The sequence below is a fragment of the Miscanthus floridulus genome, chromosome 8, assembly GCF_019320115.1.
Source record: "Miscanthus floridulus cultivar M001 chromosome 8, ASM1932011v1, whole genome shotgun sequence".
Taxonomy (NCBI): Eukaryota; Viridiplantae; Streptophyta; class Magnoliopsida; order Poales; family Poaceae; genus Miscanthus; species Miscanthus floridulus.
Window position 1 is genome coordinate 122458389 of NC_089587.1, and position 10391 is coordinate 122468779.

Consider the following 10391-nt stretch of genomic DNA (forward strand, 5'->3'; position numbering starts at 1 on the left):
GGAAAACGTACTGTAGCATCACTGTAGCATTCATTTATATTTGGTAATAATTGTCCAACCGTTGGCTAATTAGGCTCAAAATGTTCGTCTCGCAAAGTACAACCAAACTGTGCAATTAGTTTTAATTTCGTCTACTTTTAGTATTCCATGCATGTACCGTAAGTTTGATATGACGGGGAATCTTCTTTTTACATAGTGTTGGGAGGAACTAAACAAGGGCTAGCTAAATATTTTTTACATAATAAGAACCGCTTGGGCTTCTAAAAACTTCGGGCTCCACTACTGACCAGGAGGACAAATGAAGAAAAATTTGACACACTTAACTGTGTGTCCTGCTTTGCTCCGTAGGATATTCGACTCAGGCTTTGTTAGTGGCTCAGCTCGGCTCGGCTCATGTAAGGAAGTTAAAAGAAATACATTTTTTTGATGTAGTACTAGAGAAATCATCCTCAAAATTAGAAATCATGTTTTCTTAATTTATTTGTAGCAAATTTTAAAGGGGAGGAAAAAGGTTTCTGTTGAGGGGAGGGAGGGTTGGTGTTCTAAAAAAACCTTTAGACCTTGTTTGAATGGTATATCCACTTCAATCCACATGTGTTGAAGTAGATTAGAGTAGAATTAAACTAAGTTTCATTCTGATATATACTCCAACACACGTGAATTACGATGAATACATACGCATTCGTCTTAAGGTGGAGGAAAATTAAAGAGTATCTGGTTGAGGAGGATGCCAGTTGGAGTGGTGGAAAAAGAGTATCTGGTTGAGGAGGATGGCAGTTGGATGGGCTCGCATGATATGAGCAGGAGGCGAAGGGGGGACAGCCCTTTTAATTGCCATGCATTATTAGGGTACTATGTATCGGCAGTAGCTTAATTAGTTAAACGCTTGATGCAGCGATCGTGTGTGGCCTGTCCTTGAACGTGCTGCTGGCGTCTCATCTTGTGCTTTGCTTTCCTCACACGCAAGAGCCGCTGCTGGTTGATGGTAGATTGTTAGGTACAGATAGATACTCCTAACGGAGTGGAGTACTCCTACGCGAGAGAGATTAGAGATAGACACCGCGTGCGTGCGGGTGATGTGTGACACGGTCGTCTCGTCTGTCGACCAGCACCAGCAGTGTCCTCACCTGCTGCGTGCTTCCATCGCTCTCCGTCATTTCGTCGTCACATCAGATAATGAACTCACACTCACGGGCATTGCAGGCGATCGGGCGATTAGCGGCGAGGTTTACTGCATATATTTGTTTAACCACTACACTGATGCACAGAGGTAACCATAGATCTATCGAGCTCCAAAAGGGACTTGTGAGTTGTCCCGACACTAATAATCTGGCCCTACCGTATACGGTTTTTCTTCAATCTGAGAGGCCCTACGTAGGGTTCGCGGCCACATGAGCACAACAGTGCACAAGAACAAAAAGGAAGGAGCTTTTTGTCAGAAAGATTTCTTTTGGCCATAGATCTTTCGTGTTGGACGGCTACCTACTTTCACATGGGAGCGAGAATAAAAAAAACTGCAAGATGAAGAGTAGACTGAACTGTCATGGACAGAGAGAGAGAGAGAGGCAGAGAGCGAGCGCGCCAACAACCGTATCCCCTCGAGCTCACCAATGCATGTATTATTTGTATATTTCTAGTGTTTCTGCTTAAAATAAACAAGGAATGCATGATAGGCAGGCCGATCCAACGACAACGTGTGACGTGTCCAACTCCAGTTTATTTTTAAAACGACGGCCAGAAACGTGTCTACGTGTAGAGATAAAACTATTTACGTACGAAACCTTAGTTTTATATTTATCTGCCGATAAATTAAGAGCAAAAAAAAAATGTTAATAATTTCCATGCCGTCCAGTTGTCGAAGATTTGTTGTGCTTCTTTGTCCATCAATCTCTACTTTGATTAGGAAGAATTAGGCTAGCATTATTACTGTTTAGGCTTGGCTTGGGCTGTCCAGTCTTAGCCTGCCTGAGGAAGCTAGCTAGTAGTTGACCTAGTTGTGGCAACGGGTGGGACAGTGAGACGGCGGTGACAACATATTGGCCTTGTCGGATCGAGATGACAACGCGGCGTCTCGTGACTAGATGATAGCCCACAGGTTAGCGAGGGAGGGGGGTGGTGGAAGCGTAACATACGCCAACAAAGAAAAAAAATAAAGAAAAAAAATACGGCAGTGCCAGGGGCAAGGAGGATTTGGGTTGGGAGGATCTGGGTTTTGTGAGTTGTGACATGTTTTTTCTTACAGGAATGCTATACAACACACATGTGTTTTAGGGAAAAAAAACACATGAATTTTTTCTCTTTTTTTTTCACCGGTCATCACCGGCTCCTGAACCTGTCGGGCACTTGGACCTGTCGGCCACGATGGCGCAGTGCGTGTCCACGTCGTTGGCTCGCAGGTACCAGCCGAGCATCTCCTCCAGCCAGCCCCAGTCGCCTATCCCGTACGCGGCCACCATCTCCTCCATGGACGTCCGGAAATCCGCGTACGGGTCCGCGGACTCGAACGCGACCGCCACGGCAGTACTCCACCTGCCCCGTTCATATGCTGCGATTTGTGATTTGTCTTTCCATAGAAAAAAAAATTGTTTCTTGTGATATGTGGATCTGTGATCTTGTGATTGTCTAGAGGTAGAAGAAGACTAGAGGTAGAAGAAGACTGGAGGTAGAAGGAGGATGGAGGCTGTTGGATCTTAATTCTATGGTGTAAAAAAATTCATATGTTGAAACTACATAAAACACATAGTGGTTGGGTAGACAGACTCTCTTTCTTAAGTCATTTTTTTAGTTTGATCAAGTTTATAGAAAATAGCTATCAACTTTTAGCATATGTTATTCATTTTTTTTCCAAAAACATAAGAGAGTTGTGTGTTTCATTGTATTAAGCAGAAATGATCGAGGTTCAAATTAAAACGGGTTTGCCCAAGCTCCGAAACACCGGTTTCAAGCCACCGTCTAGCTTCTTGCCGTATGGCCTGTAGTAGCAGTCCTGTCATTATGCTCTTATTTTTGGAAAGCCTTTTTGTTCCCTTCTTTCCAAATCTGCCATGATCCCTCGTGGGCATGTTTGAAACAAAGGAATTAATTTAATTTTTCATAATAAAAACATATGAACCAAAAAAAAAATCCAGTGTTCCAAACAGGCCCCGACTCGGTGAACAAACTGCTTCCCGAACGACGAGAAGATTGTTGTCGTCTAGACCTAGTAGTGTAGGCACAGTTGTCAAACAAACTGTTTTTGCCTGCCTGGTGGCAGAGTAGGCATGTGTTGTGCGATATTATAGATGATTAAAATCAGAAATGTTTAACTTAAGGCATAACTAAAACATCTTGCACAGTTAAACTAAAAGAGTACTCTCTCCATCCTAAAAAGATACAATTCTAGAATAGTACAAAGTCAAATAATCTTGGGTTTGACCTAGTTTATACAAAAGTAACATTTTTTATGATACCAAATAAGTAACATCATATCACCATAAAATGTATTTTCATACTATACTTATTTAACATTTTAATATTGATACACCCTCCGTCTCCAAGTGTTCGTCGTTTTCATTTTCCAAGAAACAACTTTGACTAAATATATATTAAAAAATATTAATATTTATGGTAAATAATTAGTATCATTGGATAGATATTTGAATCTAGTTTTTTAACAAATTTATTTGGAAAGACAAATGTTGCATGCAATTTCTATAAATCGAGTCAAACTTATCGACACGCAAACTGTGGCGACACACATTTAGGGACGGAGGGAGTATTTTTTATAAATCAATCATACTTAAGATAATTTGACTAAGGGTTGAGGTAGAATTGTATTAGTTCTGAGACGGAGATATAATGCAAAGGTAAGAGAGGTATTCCCTCCGTCCATAAAAGAATGCAATTATCAATTTTCGAGGTGTCAAACAGTCTGAACTTTGACTAAATTTATATAAAAAGTACAAATATTCATAATACAAAATAAGTATCATTAGATTAGCTATATGATATATTTTCATAATAAATTTATTTGGAGACATAAATGGTAATACTATTTACTATAAATTTGGTCAAACTTGAGCTATATTGACCGGTACGATACCATAGTTGCATTTTTTTAGATGGAGGGATTAGTAGACAGGGATCTTCGATGTCCTAGCTGAGGGTCACAAAGTTCACAGAATGTCATAAGACAATGGGTAGATATTTGCTTTTTTGAGGTTAAGAACCATCCATCTTGTTAGCGTGCTGTCCATGTTAACCTGCTGTGAGTTTTGTATTTGATGTGAACAGCATACTGTGGAACCTGCCACCGGCGCAAGAGATTGTAACGTTGACCATCACTCAATCAGGTCGTACCAACGTCCTTTTCATGTTCATGTGAGCCTCTCTACCTGACTATCTCACCACCACTCTCTCGTCTCTGTCTGAAAGGTGCACCTTTCTCTGAAAAATGATCTTGCTATGATCACCCATGTCGTGGGTCTCTGCAGCAATAGATAGATATAAGCCTGGTGATTACAGCATAATAATGCAGTGCTGAAGAAAAGCCTAAAACTCAGATGCAAAGGTGGCTCGATTAATTACTACTTCCCTGATCGACTCCTTTTCGATGATGTGCAAATCTATGGATACAGGGAAAGCATGGATGATTACTGAAGTTAGGTCCCTCTCCCTCTCTGTGTCTGCGTGCAGTGTGTGTAGTCGCCGGGACATGCATGTGAGCCCTTTGTGGTGGTGGCAAACTGGCAATGGCAGCAGCAGGCATCATGGGTGCCCATGGCAGCGAATAATCTGCTGTGTCGCAATGATGCCTCTCTACTCTCTTCCTGCTCCATCTCTATCACTTGTCTTCTGCTCTGCGTCGTCCTTGCGGCTATGTATTTCCGATCTCGTCACGTGAGGGGTGATCACTACATGGTTTGATTGATTGCATATATGGGGCATGGCAGTCCGTGCCATCTTCGAGTTTACAGTACCATCGTCTCTTGCTCCGGTACTGCAGAAGGGCAGAACCTCACCGCAGCTATTTAGACTGCAGCTGCAGCTGTGGCTGCAAAAAAGAAAAAGAAAAATCTACTACTATATACTGTAGCAACTACTGCAGACAGCTGCAGCGAGCAGGCCGGAAAAAGATAAGGTCATTTGCAAATTATTACGGGGCCTCAAGGGTTTTCTCCAGGGGGACTGAGAATGCGACAAGAGAGGGGGTGAACGGAAGCCAATCTAAAATTTCTTTTGAAATGGTTGTTGTCCCAAACAAAACACCAGAACTCACAAGAATGATGCCCTCGAGCCAGCCGGTGGTAGAATGTTCTTGGTGATGACCAAAGAACATAGCGGGACACTCACCACAGAAGAAAACCAAGCACAACATCGAAACTCTTGAAACCCAAAAACAGAGCACTCAACTTCAACCACAATGAAGTAGGAGTCCAACTCAAAACCCCCTAAGCCAACTGCTGACATATGAGAACTTAGAAAAGTTCATGTGCACTGTTGGAAACCCACGGAACAAGCGGAACACGAATCGGACATCCAGAGCTCAAGAACACGCGAAAACGGCAAACCTGCCCAGTAGGGTCGGCCTGGCCAGGTCCCTAGGGCGGCTGGCTGGGTTCTGAACCTAGGCACAGGCCCAAAGCCGGCTAGGCCGGGTTGAGTGTTCGGCCTAAGGTCGGCCTCAGGACGGCTTTGCTTGTGCGCCCGAATCTTCCCCCAAAAGTGGAAATCAACTCAAATGAACTCCAATCGATCCAAATTTGGTACAGAGGTAGGAGAACAAGTCAGGAAGATAGTCCCAAAAGATCAAAGCCAAAAGATTAGGAAAACAAGTCTAGAAGATAATCCCAAAAGATCAAGGGAACTCTGTAGACCGAAATTCTCCCGAACCGGATCGGGGTTTTCTTAACTTTCCTCATAATCCCGCCAAATCATGCTCGTGATGATTCTGACCAAACGAGTTGGAAGACATGTTCCTCTAAGGTCCTTGCACGTTTCTAGCCACCCCAATCGGTCTCAAATCTCCAGAAAAATGAAATCACCAAAAACGCAAGAGAAGGGGGTTTGGGAGTGAAAAAACCGAAACGAGAAACAAGAACTCAGATCTCGAGGCACGAATTTCAGAGGACAACTTACTTTATTTCAAGCACAAACAAAAACCGCTTCTTACATAGGTCAGATTACACAGCAGAGGAATCACTATCTACGCTGCGGATCTCAACAGCGAACTTAGGAGATTTAACTGGAGAGCTAGAGACTGAGAAAACCTAACAATTAAAGAGATATCTGGTTGGGGCAGCCTCATATCTTATTTATAGGCCTATTACACATTTCTAATACGCCCTTAGACATTTAGGTTGAACCACTTGACCCCATGCTCTGCCCCGCAGTGACTGACCAATGTACGTGTATGGAATCTATGGATAGCTTTAAGCTAGCAAAATATTGTCCAAGGTTGGGTTTGTTAGATATAAGTTTCAAGAATCGGCGTTTACATACGTCAGATAAGTAAAACTATAATTGGGTACCCACTTTGTCTATTTTATTCACAGTTCGATGTGCGGATGTCTTTATTTGTTTATTATTAAGAGCCCACGCGCATATATATAGATAGACGATTTCGTTAAAGCGCATACAAAAGCTTAGCTTATGCTTTTCTGAGGTCTTGTTTAGATGCACTTGTATTCACCTCATTCTATGTGTGTCGGAGTGGATTGAGGTAGAAAATAGTTTAAGTTCGACCCAAATACACTCCAACACACATGGATTAAGATGGATACGAGTATATCCAAACAAAGCCTAAAGTGGGGAATGAAATGGAACAACACAACGAACATAGTTCCTGATGAGGACATTGTTGACGGTAGTTAATAACCATTATAAACTGTCAATAAAACACATATAAGGGCATAAATATGATCACCAACAAAGGTCTAGGGGTTTAAACTAATAAATTCTATGAGTTTTGGTGAATCTGTATTTTCTGCAGGGTTTGTCTAGAAAACCGTCAAGGTGGACATAGATGTCAGATTTAATCGCACTTATCCACAGCGAAAATAACTCCAAAAGGTTCCAGAAGACTCGAGAAGACACCACACCGAAGAAGGAGGCGAGGCGCCGCCAGGTGGAGCCAGCCCCACCTACAGGCAGCCCGGTCCCTAGGGCACACCAGTCAGCCCCCAGTTGTTATGTCGGTTCTCCACGGCCTCCTAGATTGTATCTACACCGTTTATTCAAGTCGGTTTGATCCGAGGGCTCAAGATTGATGCTCCAGCCTATATATACTAGCCCCTGCCACCCCACTGAGGCATAAGTCATTTGAGAAGACAGAAACTCAAATCATTCTCAAAGCTCCACCATATTCTAAGGCATAGCTAGTTAGGCTAGGTCTAGAGGGAGGCAAGCAGGCTTCGCTTGGATTCCTGATTGTGTCAAGAGCGTAGTTTGGTATAATCTTTGTACCCTCTTTATTTTGTATCTCTTATTACTTTTATATATTTGCTACAATTGTTATGACACTAATAATCATATCGTTCATGTTCCTAGTTATAATGATCATTGTTTACTTTGGTTATATACTTAGTGTAGCTAGATTATCTTTATACTTATGCATAAATTCGTATAGCTCTCACTCTAAGGTACCATGGGTGAGTGGTCGACATTATGTAAGCGTGGTGCTTATACGTTGTTTACTTGCGGATACACCTTATATTCCATGTCATGTGGTAGATCGCGGATGCGACACTCCCGTTGAGTCTTTTGTAGTCCACTCCCTGAATATAGGTATACAAGTAGGATCTAGTTACGAAGGAAGACAAGCTCTGTTCTTAATCTTCCTTAGTAATATCCCTTATGTATAGATATGAAGTTGATCTTAGCCATGACTACTAGGTGTAATTGCACTAATAAATATATGCTTTGACTTGTAATTAAGAATGACTTATGAATTATTCCTCTAATATTCTACTTAACCATGCAAATGCCATAGATAGGAGTACTCTGAGTGATCAATGATTAGTTATTATTTATTATTTATTATTCATATACATTTACCTCTTGACTTACCCCTATTATGAGTAGAATATTGGTTATGGTTTACTTCTCCATCAATTGTATAAGTTATCAATACATGTCCTTGCCAGAGCTTCCCTGTGGTAAAAATATAAATAACGATACCTGGAATACTCTCGGGTGAAGTGCTATAATGGTATATTATCTATACGCTTGCAGATTCCTTTCCTTTCATTCATATTTATATATTCTTCCTAATCACATAAAATAATAAAGAACTACTTATTATTATTCTAGTAGTAATGCTAAGTAGTACCAACAAGCATCTCCTGCATCATGACTAGGGATGACAACCTGGTAAAGCAATGTTTAGAGATGTAGACATACATTAGGTGGCTACTAAAACAAGTGACAAGTTAATAAATACCAACAAGCATTTCTGACGCCATTGCCGGGGACTAGATTCAACTCTGTTCTTAGTAACGATGTTAAGGAATATCAACAAGCATTTCTGGCGCCGTTGCCGGGGAAGGTAGCTAGGCAAAGGAAGTATTGATAAACTTATACTTATTGATGTGATCGAGATAACCATATACCCCTGCTCAAACAGGTTTATCCTTATTTTGTCTACTTTTGTATCTTATGCAAGGTAATGTATGATAGGTTTTGACCTTCCGACAAACTACGTTGACGATCTAGAAGCATTACTTAAGAGAACTAAGGCTAAACTCAAGAAAGTTTTAGCTTTAGAGTTGAAAGACAACCAGATAAGGCGAAGCTTAACACCAGAATTTGAAGCCATGGCTGACAAGACTCTCCACGAATTCTCTGCTCCAACTATAGCCAACATCCGTACTGGACCAACAGTCAATGTTGGAGACAATGGATTCAAGCTCAAGCCAGCTATCATCAACATGGTGCAAGCAAGCCAGTTTTGTGGAAATGCACATGAAGATGCAAGTGCACATCTCCAACACTTCCTAGAGATCTGCAGCACCTTCACTATCAAAGGAGTTACCAAAGACGTCATACTACTTTGCCTCTTCCCATTCTCGCTTTTGGGGAAGGCAAAGCAATGGTTCTATGCCAACAAAGATAGAAATACTACATGTGATAACTGCTCCACTGCCTTCCTAGCAAAGTTCTTTCCTATAGGCAAGACCAATGCTCTACGTGAGAGAATCTCAAGTTTTTAGCAACAACATGACGAATCTATCCCTGAGGCGTGGGAATGATTTCAAGATTACATATTAGAATGTCCTCATCATGGGATGGAGAATTAGCTGCTCATGCAGACTTTCTACCACGGGTTAACTAATAGTACCCATGAGACTATAGATGCTGCTACTGGAGGTGCTTTCCTATCACTCACACTCCTAGCTGCAACAGCTCTCGTGGAGAAGATGGCCTCCAACCAAGGCTAGAATGAAGAACGAGTTCAGAACCACAAGAGAAGTGGAGGTATGCATCAACTCAAGGAGGTGGACATACTCTCTACCAAGATGGACTGCTGATGAAGAAGCTCGAAGACCGAGCCAATGAGAAGCAAGAAGTCATGCACATTCACGATTCCCGCATGACATGTGAAGAGTGTGGAAATATTGGGCATTTAGGGAACAACTGCCCTGAAATCCATGAGGATGTGAACTTCATCAACAACAAAAACTTTTGTCCTCAACAAAATCATGGATGGAATCAGCAACAGAGGCCAAACTACCAAGATAACCCTCAAGGTAATAATTTCAATAATTTCAATCAACCACCCTTGAGAGAATTGATTTCTAGCCAAGCTAAAATAATAGACAGCTTATCTAGGAAACTAGCTTCCAATGATTGAGTTTTAAAAAACATGAATAATAAAATGGATAACCACTCCTCTGCTATTAGAAACTAGCATAGTTTTAATAAAATGATAGAATCACAAATAGCTCAGCTAGCGGTCGTTGTTCCTCCAACTGACAAAGTTAATATTCCGGGGCAGCCGAAAGATCTAGAAACTACAAATCTTGTTGATATTCATAATGAAGCATACTATTGTATACAACCATTGACAGGAAGGTGGATAGACTATACCTTGTCTGAAAAGAAGAGCAATCCATGGAGACGTGTCATCCCCATCGCCATTGGACCTCATAATTTTCAAGAAGCTATCTATGACTTTGGAGCAAGTGTCAACATCATGCCTAAGGTAATTTATGATAAGATTAATGGAGATACTTTGTTGTACACAAATATGCGTTTATAGCTTGCAGATCAGTCACTCTATGTCGGTGTTTTGAGTAAACACTAACGAGTAAATTTGTATATTGCGCGTCTGACCCGAATGGTGTGCTAAGAGGACACAAGGATTATATTGGTTCAGGCCGAATGTCCCTACATCCAGTTTTGGGCTGCTCGTG

At 41.5% G+C, this 10391-nt stretch overlaps 1 non-coding gene across 1 annotated transcript; it reads right to left on the reverse strand.

Annotated features, from left to right (window-relative positions):
- Positions 1–9156: 9156 nt before the first annotated feature.
- On the reverse strand, positions 9157–9265 carry LOC136478629 (small nucleolar RNA R71). Its single transcript, XR_010764349.1, has one exon. It is a non-coding gene; the product is annotated as a small nucleolar RNA R71 (small nucleolar RNA).
- Between the last annotated feature and the right edge of the window lie 1126 nt (positions 9266–10391).